The 16530-nt window shown below is 47.4% G+C and overlaps 1 long non-coding RNA gene across 1 annotated transcript in view; it reads right to left on the bottom strand.

Moving 5' to 3' along the window:
* Positions 1-16530, bottom strand: part of LOC134911394 (uncharacterized) — a 180177-nt gene that overhangs the window by 59875 nt on the left and 103772 nt on the right. The window contains exon 4 of the long non-coding RNA XR_010176535.1: positions 498-632. This is a non-coding gene — a long non-coding RNA (uncharacterized LOC134911394). The remainder of the gene's footprint in view (positions 1-497; positions 633-16530) is intronic.

Genomic DNA, 16530 nt, shown 5'->3' with positions numbered 1-16530 from the left:
ACTAAAATGTTCACTTTTCTGTTGATTTTTCTGTGTTATTTATGTGAAAGCAGAACACTTGGACAATTGCCAATTCTGCCAGCTCGTATGTGAGATACAGGCATCAACCACTGGTGTCATATGACTCATTTTCTTATGCATTTCATAACGCAACACATAACTGACAGTGAAAGCAGAATACTGGTGTCACATAAGCATTTCTGGATGACTGCTATTTCAAATAAGATGTATGAAGGTTAAATGGAGCAGTACTGCATAACTTAATGCAGCTGGTTTCATTGTATTTGAATGACAGAAAGTAGATCATAAAAACTAAACTAAATTATTGCCTATCAAACTCCAACAATTGTTAGATTCTGTCGACAACTAGGTGGCGAACAGCACTCCACAAAATACAGGTTTAATAAAGACCCCATTACTCATAAATGCTACATGCTAGATCAAGCTAACAATAACTGTAAAGAGCCCACAGCTTTAAGCAGGGGAATCACACCTACCTTGTGGCAATTCTGAAGACCAGTGCCAGAGCATGACTCACTGCCGCCTTTTGCCCCCCGAAACATGACATCATGCAATGGAGTGAGCCACCTCAGAAATGCTTCTTTGAGGTAGAGACACGTGTGTGAATGGTCCTACAAAAAATAAATCATTTAGTCCTCAAGCACGCAATGATAATGAACTTACCACCTTCTTTTAGAGATGAATGTAGGTGTACTTCAAACAAAGTATTTCAAACTGGAGCTTAAAGAGTCACAGTACATAGGTGAAGGGTCTAACTTTATCTGCAAAGCACAAATACCACATGATATATGCATCAAAAGACCATTAACAACAACATACATGTAAGTATTGTGAGCAGACCCAGACTAAGAGGCTCATGCTTATGGCCCATACAATGTTCAATCAAGACCCTATTGTAAGAAGTAGTGGAGGTAAGGACAGTGCCATGTAGGTATGGGGAAAACATACAGTATCAGGCAAAAATATTTTTATACACCAAACTAAAAAAAGAAAACAATAAATATAGCCACAAAATATTGAAACTCATAAAAACACGAAACTAACATTAAACCAATTACACAAATCTCCAGTTAGTTACTGGCAAAGATTAAAAAAAAAAAACCCAAAACAATACACACAATACATTACCATCACAAAATATTGACAACACACATATCCTCCAAAAGCATGCAGGATTAGTATTCAGCACTACATTACATTACATAAAAGTACAAAGCATATGAAAATATGTTTCATTTTTAAAACAGCATAAAAATTATAAAAGTTAAAAAAAAAAAACCCCACCAGCCTTCCTTGGCCAATCAGTCCTGGACATAAGTTGCCTTTACCACTTATGTTGGGATAAGGATCTGCTGGGGCTCCTCATTCTTAATATGTCACCAAAAATGGGCGCCCACCTGATATGCCGACCTGTACATTTTGGCCATTTTGCGCTTCACAAACACCTCACAGTTTACAGCAGCCACCACTTTTTGTCAGATGGCTTGTTTTGTTGCGGGGCGACATCTTTGCAGCCTCTTGTCCAAATAGCTGTTAATGGTACTTCATAATTGCCTGCAGCAGGATCATGTTTCCTACAAATGTGAATTTAACGTTGCAACCCACCTTGATCATGGTGCATGGCTGCAAAGCTTCACCACTTCCACTTGAGGATTGTGGCATTTCCTCCACCTCACTAACCTCCCGCACCTCACTCACCTCGTCCATTTCACTAACCTCACTAACCTCAGACTGTGGCAGTGGCGTTACTAGAAATTTTTCTCCCCCAAGCCAAAAAATTCTTCGGCGCCCCCCCCCCTCATGCTCCATAATTGGGAGCAAGAAAGTGATAAATATGCGCGTGCCGAAGGCGCGCGCGGCAAAAAAGGGGTGTGGTTTCGTTGGAATGGGCGTGGTTTCGCATAAAGGGGCGTGGCATTGCAGGAAAAGACAACCTTATACCCCAGTTTTGCAACCTGCACGCCCATACGTTGGCCACCACAGGAAAGAAAAATAATCCTGATTCATGCCCCTTACATTATTTGTCATTTTTCCTCCTTATAGTAATGCCCAGTATACATTATGCCACATACTGCAATGGCCCTTAGACATTATGCCGCACACAATAATGCACATGACACAATATGCACACACTGTAATGCCCCCGACACATTATGCCACACACCGTAATGCCTGTGACACATTATGCCACACACTGTAATGCCTGTGACACATTATGACAGGAATCGCAATGCCCGTTATACATTATGCTACACACTGCAATGCCCCTGATACATTATAGCACATACAATGTCTGTGACACATTATGACACACACCGCAATGTCCGTGATACATTATGCCACACACTGCAATGCCCGATACATTATAGCACATACAATGCCTGTGACACATTATGCCACACACTGCAATGACCTTGAGACATTATACCACAATGCCCGTGATATAGTATACCATACACCGTAATGCCTGTGACACCAACCGCAATGCCCTGCCCGTTATACCCTATGCCACACACTGCAATGCCAGTTATGTATTATGCCACACTGCAATGACCCTGAGACATTATACCACATACCACAATGCCCGTGATATAGTATACCACACACCGTAATGCCTGACACATTATGACACACACCGCAATGTCCGTGATACATTATGCCACACACTGCAATGACCCTGAGACATTATACCACATATCACAATGCCCGCGATATAGTATACCATACACCGTAATGCCTGTGACACATTATGACACACACCGCAATGTCCGTGATACATTATGCCACACACCGTAATGCCCATTACACATTAAGTCCTACAGTAAGGCTTCTAATTACTTTTCAATTACCTGCTCGTTGTCAGGGGTTTCATGCACTGGGTGTCATGCTCGTTGCCAGGGGTTTCATGCTCTTGGTTCCATGCACGGTGCCAGGGGTTTTCATGCTCAGGGTGTCATGCTCGTTGCCAGGGGTTTCATGCACTGGGTGTCATGCTCGTTGCCAGGTGTTTCATGCACTGGGTGTCATGCTCGTTGCCAGGTGTTTCATGCACTGGGTGTCATGCTCGTTGCTAGAAGGTAGTCCTTGTTGCTAGGGCTGTGCTCCCAGTGCCACATATGTCCCCAGTGCCAGATATTCCCCCACGGTGCCAGGTACTCACATGCCCCAGTGCCAAATATAGCCCCCCCCATGTGCCAGGTACACATATACCCCCCCCAGTGCCACATATGCCCCCAGTGCCATATATTCCCCCCAGTGCCAGATATTCCCCCAGTGCCAGATATTCCCCCCCAGTGCCATATATGCCCCCAGTGCCAGATATTCCCCCCCCCCAGTGCCATATATGCCCCCAGTGCCAGATATTCCCCCCCCAGTGCCATATATTCCCCCCCAGTGCCATATATACCCCCAGTGCCAGATATTTCCCCCCAGTGCCATATATGCCCCAGTGCCAGATATTCCCCCCAGTACCAGATATTCCCCCAGTGCCAGATATTCCCCCCCAGTGCCATATATGCCCCCAGTGCCAGATATTCCCCCCCCCCCAGTGCCACATATGCCCCCAGTGCCATATATTCCCCCCCAGTGTCATATATGCCCCCAGTGCCAGATATTCCCCCCCCAGTGCCATATATGCCCCAGTGCCAGATATTCCCCCCCAGTGCCATATATGCCCCCAGTGCCAGATATTCCCCCAGTGCCAGATATTCCCACCCAGTGCCATATATGCCCCCAGTGCCAGATATTCCCCTCCCAGTGCCATATATGCCCCCAGTGCCAGATATTCCCCCCCAGTGCCAGATATTCCCCCCCGCGCCGCTGCTGCTGCTTTTTGGAGGGACACGGAGGGCACAGCTCGCCTCTCCTGTGTCCCTCCTGCTGCATCATCTCCGGCGGCCGCGGGTCTAATAGGGGGAAGTGCCGGTTCGTGAGCCAATTAGAGCTCACGGACGGCACTTCCCCCTATTAGACCCGCGGCCGCCGGAGATGATGCAGGAGGGCCACAGGGAGGCGCGCTGTGCCCTCCGTGTCCCTCCAACAAGCGGCGGAGGGAAGGAGACCGCAGACTGACATGTGGACGCTCGTCCGCATGTCAGTCTGCTGTAAATCAGTGGCGCCCCCGCAGTCCCTCGCCCCCAAGCCACCGCGAGGGCTGCGGGGGCAGTAGTTACGCCACTGGACTGTGGCATACTTACCACAGACAACACAGAACAATTAAAAATACAGACAAAACACACTCCTCCACTACCTTTACACAGCGCGCACACACACACACACACACACACACACACACACACACACACACACACACACACACACAGTCACTGACAAGAAACCTTAAATGACAATGGCAGAAAACAAGACAAACTACTACATACCAACACTACAAGAATGACAAGACCACTTACAAGCACACTACATCAATCAGAAATCGAATAATAAACTCAGAACTGACCAGCACAACCTCTCACCTCTCCTCTAACTAAACCCATGAGATTCAGATAGTTTGGGGTGTATTTATATGGCTGTGCCTTGACGCCCTTTGTGAATTTACCTCCTTGTGATCAGTCTGTGTGTGAGACTGTAATGTGATAATGGTGGAGACACAAGCCTCTATGCTTAGCTTCAGAGAGACCTGCATATGAAGCTCAATATTAACAGTCAGAGTCGGGCGTGCTTACGTGCCCTGTGCATTTCAAGGTGCATGTGTTTGGAACTACCCCCGTAAGAGGGTGACATGCCTACTTTTCTATACATGCTCCTGCTGTCAGAGATTATGCACGTCTGCTATATATCCGAATGTCGGAGGAAACCCCTGACTACAGTGAGACTCTAAAGGTGTGTACACACGGTGAGATCCCTGCTATGTCCGATTTTGACTATGCGATTTCCCTTGAACTTCCCCAGAGCCCAGATAGCACAGATTTTGACTATCTGTGCATGAGATTTTGTCTATGTACGATTTTGACTAAGTGCCAATTTTGACTATACTTTGTACTAGATACTACACTAGATAGTCAAGATTGACTTGCCTGCACAGTCTATCTAGCCTTACGATACCGACCCCATGGGAGTGCGCATCGGGATCGAATCTGTATCGCAAGCTGCCTAACACCTTGAGATATGCACTAACTTTTCATAAGATTTTGACTATATAGTCAGAATCTTACAGATTTTTTCACTGTGTGTACACACCTTAAGGTAATAAACAGTACTTCTGTACATATAGTCTATCTCTGCTGCCCTGATTCAAATCTTTAGAAACTCAGCATTCCATTGCAAGCCTTCATTCAGTGTCTTGGATGCTGAATTTCAGCCAAGAGTCATGGCTCTGCTTGAGTGTGCTTGCCAAATGTAGAGTGGAAAAATGCCAGTCAATGTATTTCTTCTTTGTCAGTTCCAAGAAAATAAAGTCAGTGTTAATTTGGGTTGGAAATTCTAATCTAGAAGAGGAATCACTTCTGACAATGATCCAGATAAGCTTATTACACTTGCTGCAATCAGTTACCTGGTGAAAGTCAGTTCTAGCTTCATACTGTACGTATGTTAGTGCTGTCACCCACACACTGTAAATGACAATTCCACTTTACATCCATATATTTGTCCTCTTAAAGCCACATTTTTTTTCATCCCTCCCCTTGCCAGATACTGTAAGGCAGGGGGAGGAGGCCTAGGTACCTCATGATAGTAATAAAATGAACCCTTTCAGGAAATACAAAGTACATGGAATATTATGGGAAAAAGTAAGCTTTCAAGACAATAGAGTATCTTTGTGAAAGTATCTGAGTGAAAGTAAATAAGGATGTGAAACATGAATATTACATCAAAGAAAGGAATTACACATTATTCCCATATAGGGTAGTTTATAAATGAACACATTGATAACAGTAGTGTTTTTGTCTAACCTTGCGAGTTTCATTAAGGATTAACTGGGGTCATTTTCAGATGACAAAAATGAAACTTTTGCTGTAACTGATATTCTCTAAAAAATTTTTTATCTTTTTCTATGAAATCCTTACAGGCCTTGTCATTATTCTGAGAAAAATTCAGACTGTTATTCCACAGTAGATATAACAGATAAAAATAAACTTGTGTCTGGAAAATATCTCATGGGATGGGGCAAATTAAAGACATTTGTGGGGTCATTTTCAGACAGCTGTTTCAAGGGCAATTTAAAGGTCAGATAAAAGCCACAACTGATATTGTACCTTGGTGTGACAAGAAATTGGGGTATTTTATTAGACACAAAACAAAAAGTTTGACACTAATTGTTTTGCTATATGTAGGAAACCAATGCTGCAGTACATAATGCATACAGAAGTAGGGAAATAACTGATCCAACAAGAAATAAAGGTAATTTGACAACATTTAAACTCCTGTGGGAATAGGGTGGCTGTCTGTTAATTACCTGCAACAGAAATCTTAGGGCCTGGTACAACTATGTCTCTGGGGCCCCCCTAATGTCAACCCCGCCTCCTCGCCCCCCCCCCCCCCCCCCCCGCACTGAAGTTGAACTCAAGAGGGATGTGGCATATATGTACACACACACATACACCAACACACATATATATTGTGATCACATTTTCTCATGCACCCTGTTTTAACTTAATAATAGCATGTGTCAGCTGTTTTCCTAGGTGCTTTACACAGATCCGTAACTAGGGGTGGGGGCTAGTGGGTCATGTTCCCCGGGCGCTGGAATGAGGAGGGGCGCTATTAGGGAGGCAGGATACATTGCTGCATTTGTGAGGGCACTGCGCGCTCTGCCCACAGACTCCGACAAGGCAGCAGCTGTCTAATAGCTGACTGCCTGTCGGGTGCCGGCTACAAGGGATTACGCTTCCGTGTTCGGAAGCCTTCCGCTTCCTGTGTGTGTGACATCACTCACACTGGCAAGGGAGAGAGAAGGCGCGGGTGTCAGGCGCAGAACTGATAGGAGCACTGCGTGTTGCTAGATGGGGGTCCCGGCTCAGCGCCTGAGGCATCAATAATCACCATCAACAGTGAGTCTGCTATTGTGCACGCAGTATATATATTTTTAATCATTATAACCAGGGCCTCAGTGTGCTATAATATAGTGTGTGTATATATATATATATATATATATATATATATATATCACATCAAACGGCGGCACCCCAGTCAAATAACAACACTTACAGAATTTGCCACAGTGCATCGTTTCAGCACTTTTAATGTGCTTTTTTAAAAAAAGAAAAAAGGTCTGAAATGTTGCACTCTGTCAAACTGTACACAGTGCTGTTATTGGACAGGAGTGCCACCGTTTGGTGTCATGCATAGAGAGGCTGCTTAGAAAGGCCTTTCTCGGAGGGCAAATGGCACAGTATTATATGGTCTCTTTGAGTGCTGCATTGCATATACACACACACACACACACACACACACACACACACAAAAAAAAAAAGTATATGTGTGTATATATATATTCCATAGACAAAAAACCTTACGTTTTCTCATGTCCCATTAAGGCTTCTTACACATGATCTGGCATTTCAGAAACCTGTTGTAACTTTTCCACTCAAACTCCAAAAAGCAATGAAATTCTGATCATTAATGGACGTGTTCCTTGCGCAATACAGATATGGTATGCTATCACAGCCTGTTGGTAAGTGCAGATTCAGCACTCTCACAGAGTGAGATTGCTGTCACTCACACAATGGTGGAGCTGCTAATTCACAGATTTGTGTGCTCATTGGAATACACACATGCAGTCTATGCAACTGAAGGTCTGAGCGGAAGACAAAGCTGCTTGGATGCGGTAAGAGTGTTGTTGATTGGAGGGAGGAGACAGAGCAGTGTGGATGGGTGAACAGAAGTGTGTGGATAGAGGGAAGACTAAGCAACACAGATGGGGGGACAAAGAAACACGGGGTAATTCAGACTGCAGCGGCAGTGATCGCAGTCTGAATTAGTTTGTGGGGTGCGCACGCGCAATGGCTGCACTGCGCGTGCGTACCTCGGTAGCCCAGAGAGATGCTATCAGCATCTCACTGGCTGCGATCACCCTGCCTGATTGACAGGCAGAGGCGGTTGCGGGGAAGGAGGGGGGCGTGCTAACGGCATTAGAATGCCATTGGCGGGGCATGGTCCGCACAATGGAGGCGTTTCTGGACCATTGGGGGGGGCGGGCTGCGGCGGTTATCCCCCTGCCAAGAATGCAGGAGCTGAGCTGCCAGGGAGCTACTTGTCAGGTACAAAAGCATCGCCGCCATGCAATGCTTTTATACCTGTGTGTCTGTGTGGGGGGGGGGGGGGGGGGGTAGGCAGAGCCGGCCATAGGCATAGGCAAACTAGGCAATTGCCTAGGGCATTTGATATGCCTAGGGGCATCAGCAGCTTCTGCTGATTAAAATGATATGCGGCATGCCTATATTCTGTGTGCAGCATTTCATATGCAGATACAGCCACAGTCTCACACAGTATATAGGCATGATGCATATCAGTTTAATCAGCAGAAGCTGTTTGTGCATCCGAGCCACATAACAATGCAAATAAGATGCATTTTCATTAAAAAAAAGGTGCCCAAAGTTAGCATTGATGCAAGATTTATGAGGACACATCTGTATCCAAGCAGAGGCAGAGGTCACAGTGTTAGTAGCAGTGTGAGCACTGTGTGCATGTGAGTGGGTTGGTTCAGCAGTAGTGTTCAGAATATGTGTAAGGGGCATTATGTGTGTCATGTAAAAATGCATTAATAATGTGCAACATATGTGTAAGGAGCACTATGTGTGTCAATATGTGTATAAGGGCATTAATAATGTGCGGCATATTTGTAACAGGGCACTACTGTATGTGTGTCATTATGTGTAAAGGGGCACTAATAATGTGCAGCAAATGTGTAGGTGGCACTATGTGTGTCATTATGTGTATAAGGGCATTAATGATGTGCAGCATATGTGTAAGGGACATTATGTGTAAAAGGGCATTAATAAAGATAGTCATAATGTGTAAAGCGCATTAATAAGGTGTCTCATATGTGTAAGGGGCATTACTGTGTGGAATTATGTATATAAATGCATTACTAATGTGTGGCATTATGTGTATAAGGTTCTATACTATGTGGCATTGCGTATAGAAAGGGCACTACTGTGTCGTCTAATGTGAATAAAGAGCAATAGGGTGTGGTGTAATGTGAATAAGGAGCAATTCAGTGTGATGTAATGTGAATAAGGGGCTCTACTGTGATGAGTAACGTTTATAAGGTAAAGTGATACTACTGTGGGATGTAATATGAATTATCAACACTATCGCATGATCAAATGTGAATAAAGTTGCAGTAACGTGTGGTATAATTGGAATTGGGGTTACTATTTTGTGGCCATGCCCCTTGCCAGCAAAAACACACCCATTTTTGGGCTGTGCGCCAAATGTGCGAGCTGTTCCTATTTAAAGTATAGGGGGTACAAACACCAAAATAAGGACTGCTATGGATGAGGGGTGATAGTGCTGGGAAAGAGGTGTAAGGTCAGAGGCGGAACCAGCGGTGGTGCTAGGGGGCACCAGCCTAAATCTTGCCTAGGGCATCATATTGGTTAGGGCCGGCTCTGGGGGTAGGGCCTGACATGCGGGGTGGACTAGCCCTGTGCGTCCCCCCCACATGTCAGAGTAAATGATCGTAGATGTGCTAAATTTAGCACATCTACGATCAACTCTGAATTGGGGAGGTAAGACAGAGTGCAACAGATGGGGGAAAGACAGTGGCACAGATGGTGGGGAGACAGAGCTGTGTGGATGGGTGGACAGTGCCGTGTGGATGAGTGGGAAAGAGCAGCATAGATGTGGGAGGGGTAAGAGCAGTACAGATGGAAAGAAACGGCATGGATGAGGAAGGCAGAGCAGCATGGATGAGGGGAATACAGTCCCAACATCGGAGGGGATAAGTATTTTTACCTTCCCTTGGGGGGTGGCAGCTAGGCCTAATCCTTGCGTGGGTTGGATAGGGCAAACCCCGTCCCAATAGTGACCCACGAAACTTACTTTCAGGATGTCAGCTACATGAATAGGGTAAGAGTGGTGTGGATAGGGGGTAGATTAAGCAGCAAGTATGGGAAGGGAGACAGAGTGGTGCGGATGGGGGCAACAATGCAGATGGGTTGAAAACACTGGCATGGATGGGTAGAAAACTGGTGCAGATGGGAGAGAAGACAGTGTGCCATGTATTGGAGGAGGCAGAGTGACGTTGAGGGAAACACTGAGCAGCACAAAGAGAAGGAAACGGTGGTATAGACAAGGCACAGGTGCGGAAAGACAGATGGTACAGATAAGTTATACAGACTAGCACAGATGGGAGAACACAGCAGTAGGGATTGGGGAAGACAGAGCAGCATGGGGGTGTATAGGGGAAGTAAGTGTAGATGCATAGACCGTAGATGGGGTATTATAGTTTTAGCAATTAACCAAGATGTTTGAGGGAGCTAAATGTGTATACTAAGTGAGATGGATGTATGGAGTGAGAAGGCTGTTGTAACAAGGTGGGATTGTTGTGGTGACCGAATGGGATGGTTGTGGGCACTGTGTGGGATGGGAGCACCACATAACTGCTCAGACCTTCAGTTGCATAGGGGGTCATTCCGAGTTGTTCGCTCGTTATATTTTTCTCGCAACGGAGCGATTAGTCGCTAATGCGCATGCGCAATGTCCGCAGTGCGACTGCGCCAAGTAAATTTGCTATGCAGTTAGGTATTTTACTCACGGCATTACGAGGTTTTTTCTTCGTTCTGGTGATCGTAATGTGATTGACAGGAAGTGGGTGTTTCTGGGCGGAAACTGGCCGTTTTATGGGTGTGTGCGAAAAAACACTACAGTTTCTGGGAAAAACGCGGGAGTGGCTGGAGAAACGGAGGAGTGTCTGGGCGAACGCTGGGTGTGTTTGTGACGTCAAACCAGGAACGACAAGCACTGAACTGATCGCAGATGCCGAGTAAGTGTGGAGCTACTCAGAAACTGCTAAGAAGTGTCTATTCGCAATTCTGCTAATCTTTCGTTCGCAATTTTGATAAGCTAAGATTCACTCCCAGTAGGCGGTGGCTTAGCGTGTGCAAAGCTGCTAAAAGCAGCTTGCGAGCGAACAACTCGGAATGACCCCCAAAGACTGCATGTGTGTATTCCAATGAGCACACAAATCTGTGAATTAGCAGCTCCACCATTGTGTGAGTGACAGCAATCTCACTCTGTGAGAGTGCTGAATCTGCACTTACCAACAGGCTGTGATAGCATACCATATCTGTATTGCGCAAGGAACACGTCCATTAAGGCGTCAGCCTTAATGATCGGAATTTCATTGCTATTTGGAGTTTGAGTGGAAGAGTTACAACAGGTTTCTGAAATGCCAGATCATGTGTAAGAAGCCTTAATGGGACATGAGAAACCGTAAGGTTTTTTGTCTATGGAATTTCATAGCTTTTTTTAAATTTATTTTTTTAATTCAGAAATGTAAAATTTCACTGTAAGAATAAACATTTGATTTTTTTAAATGTTTAATAAAAATGTTCGTATAACATCACTGTTCTGTGCAGAATTATTTTATTTACCAAACAGAATTGTTTAGACTTTGGTCAAAATACTTTGCTACCTTTGCAGCTGATGCAGGGAGGGGGGTAGGCGGCAGCAGCCTGTGACTGAGGCTGGAGGTAGGCGTGAAATGCATTGCTTGTACGTGTGAGTGTGTGGTGTCAGGTACCGCGCGTGTATATGTGTGTGTGTCAGGTGCTGCCTGTGTATGTGTGTGTCAGGTCCTGTGTGTGTCAGGTGCTGCGTGTATATATGTGTTTCAGGTGCTGCATGTTTATATGAGTGCGTCTGATGCTGCGTGTGTATGCGTCAGCTGCCGCACGTGTGTGTGTGAGGTGTTGCGGGTGTATATGTGTGTGAGTATCAGGTGCTCCGCGTGTTTATAAGTGTGTGTCTAGTGTTGTGCATGAATACGTATGTGTGTGTCAGGTGCTGCATGTGTACATGAGTGTGCGTCAGGTGCTACGCGTGTACATGAGTGTGCATCAGGTGCTGCGCGTGTACATGAGTGTGCATCAGGTGCTGCGTGTGTATTGTACATGTGTGTGCGTCAGGTGCTGTGTGTGTACATGTGTGTGCGTCAGGTGCTGCGCGTGTACATGTGTGTGAGTGTCAGGTGCTGCAAGTGTATATGTGTGTGTTAGGTGCTCTGTGTGTATATGTGTGTGTGAGTCAGGTGCTGCATGTGTATAATTATATTAGTTTGTCTGATGCTGTGTGTGTATATGTATGTGTCAAGTGCTGCGTGTGTATGTGTGTGTCCGGTGCTGCATGTTTATATTATTGTGTCTGATGCTATGTGTGTGTGTCAGGTGCCGCACGTGTATATGTGTGTGTGTCAGGTGTTGCGCGTGTATGTGTGTGTCAGGTGCCGTTCCCCTTCTTCCCATCCCAGCTCTCTCTGTAAAATACAGCTCTGCACCCAGAGAGAGGGAAAGACCAGGGGGCTGATCACTGCACTGCTCACTTTTTGGTCACGAGTTTGGCCTCCTGTTTCTTCCAGTGCTGTGTTCCTGCAGCCCAGCCCTCCCTGTTGTGCCAGAGAATCAGCCCTTCCTTCCCCTGCCGGAGAGCGAGCCCGAGGCAGAGACATACTCTTCCCGTAGCTGGGCTACCCCCAGTACCTCAGCGCTGGCTATGCGGCAGTCAACAAAGGAGACCAGCAGGGGGTTCTGGCAGCATCAGCCGTGGCCGCAGCTGGATCGGGGAGGCCTGCAGTGTCTGAGGTGGGCAGCACTTCCTCCGCCGCTGTCACCTTCCCCTGCCGGAGAGAAAGCCAGAGGCAGAGACATACCCTTCCCGCAGCTGGGCTACCCCCAGTACCTCAGTGCTGGCCAGGTAGAAGTCTATGGAGGGGACCGGCAGGGGGTTCGGGCCGCAGCAGCAGCGGCCGCAGCCAGATCAGGGAGGCCTGCAGGGTCAGAGCTGGGCAGCACTTCCACCAACACTGTCACCTCTGTGCTGGGCATGTACACCAGTCCGTACAGCACTCTCAACTACAGCGCCTTCCTGCCCTACACCACCGATCTCACACTCTTCTCTCAGGGATCTATTCATGAAGCAGTGATAAAAGTGGTGAAGTGAGCCAATGGAGAAGTTGCCCATAGCAACCAATCAGCATTAAAGTAACATTTATTATTTGCATACTATTCAATTGTACGGAGCAGTTGATTGGTTGTCATGGGCAACTTCCCCACAGGCTCACTTCTCCACTCATCACTGCTTCGTGAATAAACCCCTCAGATGGTAAATGCCAGCACCTGCCTCACTCACACTCTCGCTTCCACTCACGCTCTTTTCTCAGTTTCAGGTGATTGCTTCCTTCCTTTTTCCTCTACCCACTGATGGGTGAGATACAGTAGCTGTACATATAATGGGCAGGTCACCTGGGCTTGTTGTAGAATTGATTTTTCCTCGGGGGTTGCCGGGCAGAAACCGGCATATTATACTGCTTCAAAGTCGGCCATATTTGTACACCCATTTTAAGCTACTCTGAGTACACCCCCTGCAGGTGGCTACTGAGCATGAGCAACAAATTGAAATGCCCTATCTTTAAAATGGGGCATATTTTACTAAATTTAAAAAACCTGTAACTTTCTGAAAAACCTTAACCCCAAAATGCACTACACTGGGACAAGCTCTATCTAACATAACAAACCCAAAGTCTTAATTCGTCCTCTATCCTGAGTTATGCCTTCCCAAAAATACCCACATAGGCTACATTAGAAAACTGTCACATTAGCCAAACAGGAAGTAGCAGAAAAAACTGACAGTTTAAACTTTAGATTACTCCCAATTACTTATTTTTAATTATTTTGCCCTGAAATTTGGCATGCAGCACCAGGTGAATATTCTACGCGTCTCTGCCAAATTTCAGCTTAGTACGTCCAAACACTTTTGAGGTGTAGCCCCTCAAACACCATGCCCCCATCTCAGGAGTTCCCTATGGGAGAATTCCATTTGTTCATTTCAGCCTTTATATAAGGGCACGACCGAGAGAGAAAGACAGACCAGGGGCAACGAGAGAGAGACACAGATAGACCAGGTGCAGTAAGAGAGAGAGAGAGACAGACCAGGGGCAGAGAGAGAGAGAGAGAGAATGACAGACCAGCAGCAGTGAGAGAGAAAGACAGACCAGGGGCAGCAAGTGTGAGAACCACACCAGGGACAGCGAGAGAATGACAGACCAGGGGCAGCGAGAGAATGACAGACAGAGAGACCATGGGCAGCGAGAAAATGACAGAGAGACTAGGGGCAGTGAGAGAGATAGACAGAGAGACCAGGGGCAGCGAAAGAGACAGACAGACAAGGGCAGTGACGGAACTAGAGAATGGTGGGCCGAGGAGCAACAATATGCATTGGGCCCCTCTCCCTTATTGAAAATGACAGCACGCGCCATAAAAAAAACTGTTAGTGGGTGACTGAAGTAGGTGTGACAGGGAGATAGTGAGTGACTGAGAGAGGGGTGACAGGGAGATAGTGGGTAACTGAGGCAGGGGTGACAGGGACATAGTGGGTGACTGAGGCAGGGGTGACAGGTAGAGAGTGGATGACTGTGGCAGGGGTGACAGGTAGAGTTGGTGACTGAGGCAGGTGTGGCAGGTTGAGAGTGGGTGACTGAAGCAGGGGTGACAGGAAGATAGTGGGTGACTGAAGCAGGAGTGACAGGTTGAGAGTGGGTGACTGAGGCAGAGATTACAGAGCGATAGTGGGTGACTGAGGCAGGGGTGACAGGGACATAGTGGGTGACAGGAAGATAGTGGGTGACTGAGGCAGGGATGACAGGTTGAGAGTGGGTGACTGAGGCAGGGGTGACAGGAAGATAGTGGGTGACTGGAGAGGCAGGGGTGACAGGGACATAGAGGGTGACTGAGGCAGGGATGACAGAGAGATAGTGGGTGACTGAGGCAGGGATGACAGAGAGATAGTGGGTGACAGGCAGGGGTGACAGGTAGAGAGTGAATGACTGAGGCAGAGGTGACAGAGAGAAAGTGTGCTTGAAGAAATGTGGCGGCCGCAGTGTGCAACCCTGTCCCAGTGGTTTCCCTCCCTGGCTCCCCACTCACCTCACCCTGTGGTCCGGGCTCTCTCTGGGGAAAGTGCAGCAGGGGTGCGAGCACACCTCAGGAGGTGACAGCCGGGATGAGAAGGCAGTGGCAGCACCCCCCACATATGGTACTCTCTGCGATACAACGGTCGGGCTGGCCCTGTATATACACTCACATAGTAAAATACACACACATAGCAAAACACACATACACACGTATGACAAAACACACAAACAGCTAAGCACACACAGCAAAACAATTGTACACACACACACACACACACACATATAGCAAAATACGCATACAGCTAAACACACACACTCTGGTACTTACATACTTTACCCCTCCTGGCTGGCTCTCTGGCTCTGGGAATGCTCTTCACGGCAGCTGCTCAGTCCCCTGACTCCATCCTCCTTCTCCCAGCATGCAGTGTGGGCCATCAGCAGGAACTGACAGCAACAGCAGTGCGGTGCCGGGTTGAAGGGTGATGTGATCACCCTTCTACCTCGCTGCCGCTGGGGACCGCATCTAGGCTTCCTCCATCGAGGGCATGCGGCACAGCAGTGGGCAGCGTGTAATGAGTCTGTCTGACTCATTATACTGCTGCCTGTTGTGGACACCTCCGTCATACTGGGCCTCGGTGCAATGCACCACTTGCATTGGCGCTAGTTCAGCCGCTGGACAAGGGCAGCGAGAGATAGAGAGATAGACCAGAGGCAGCGAGAGACAGTCCAGAGGGCAGTGAGAGAGCGAGCGAGAGAAAGAGACAGACCAGGGGCAGCGAGAGATAGAGACAGACCAGGGGCAGTGAGAGAGCGAGAGAGACAGGCAGACCAGGGGCAACAAGAGAGACAGACCGACCAGGGGCAGCGAGAGCAGTGCCAGATTAAGGTCCACATGGGCCTGGAGCTGAGATTTATGACAGGCCTATTGTGTGCCTCGGCAGGAGTTGTGACAAGTGCTGCAAGGGGGGGGGGGGGGGTCCTAAATAAGGGACACAGACACCATTTACTGAAACAAACACATTTACTGACGGATACCCATTACTAACAGATAGCACTTAATAACACAGACATCTCTTACTGACATAGATTACAGTTACTGACGCACACACACACAACTTACTGATGCTGCATTCAGATCGCAAATGCCGGATCTTACCCGGTAAGAGAAACGTGTCCTTACCGGGTGGGATCCGGCATTTGCTCCCCTCTGCTGGCTTTCCAACCCGGCAATATACTGGGTCGGTTGCCATAGCAGCGGGGGGCGCAGCAGCAGCAGGGGCGGGGATGGAGGCGGCGCTGGGAGATAAGCTCATCTCCTGCGCCGCCACTCCCTATGCTGTGAATGGGAACCGTGTCGCATCGAAACGGCTCCCATTCACACTGCACCTGACCCGGTATTCAACCCGGTAATAACCCTTCTTTTT

This window comes from Pseudophryne corroboree, chromosome 4 (assembly GCF_028390025.1).
Source record: "Pseudophryne corroboree isolate aPseCor3 chromosome 4, aPseCor3.hap2, whole genome shotgun sequence".
Lineage (NCBI taxonomy): Eukaryota > Metazoa > Chordata > Amphibia > Anura > Myobatrachidae > Pseudophryne > Pseudophryne corroboree.
The sequence above is the reverse complement of the archived record's forward strand: the minus strand, read 5'-3'. Positions and strand labels throughout refer to the sequence as shown.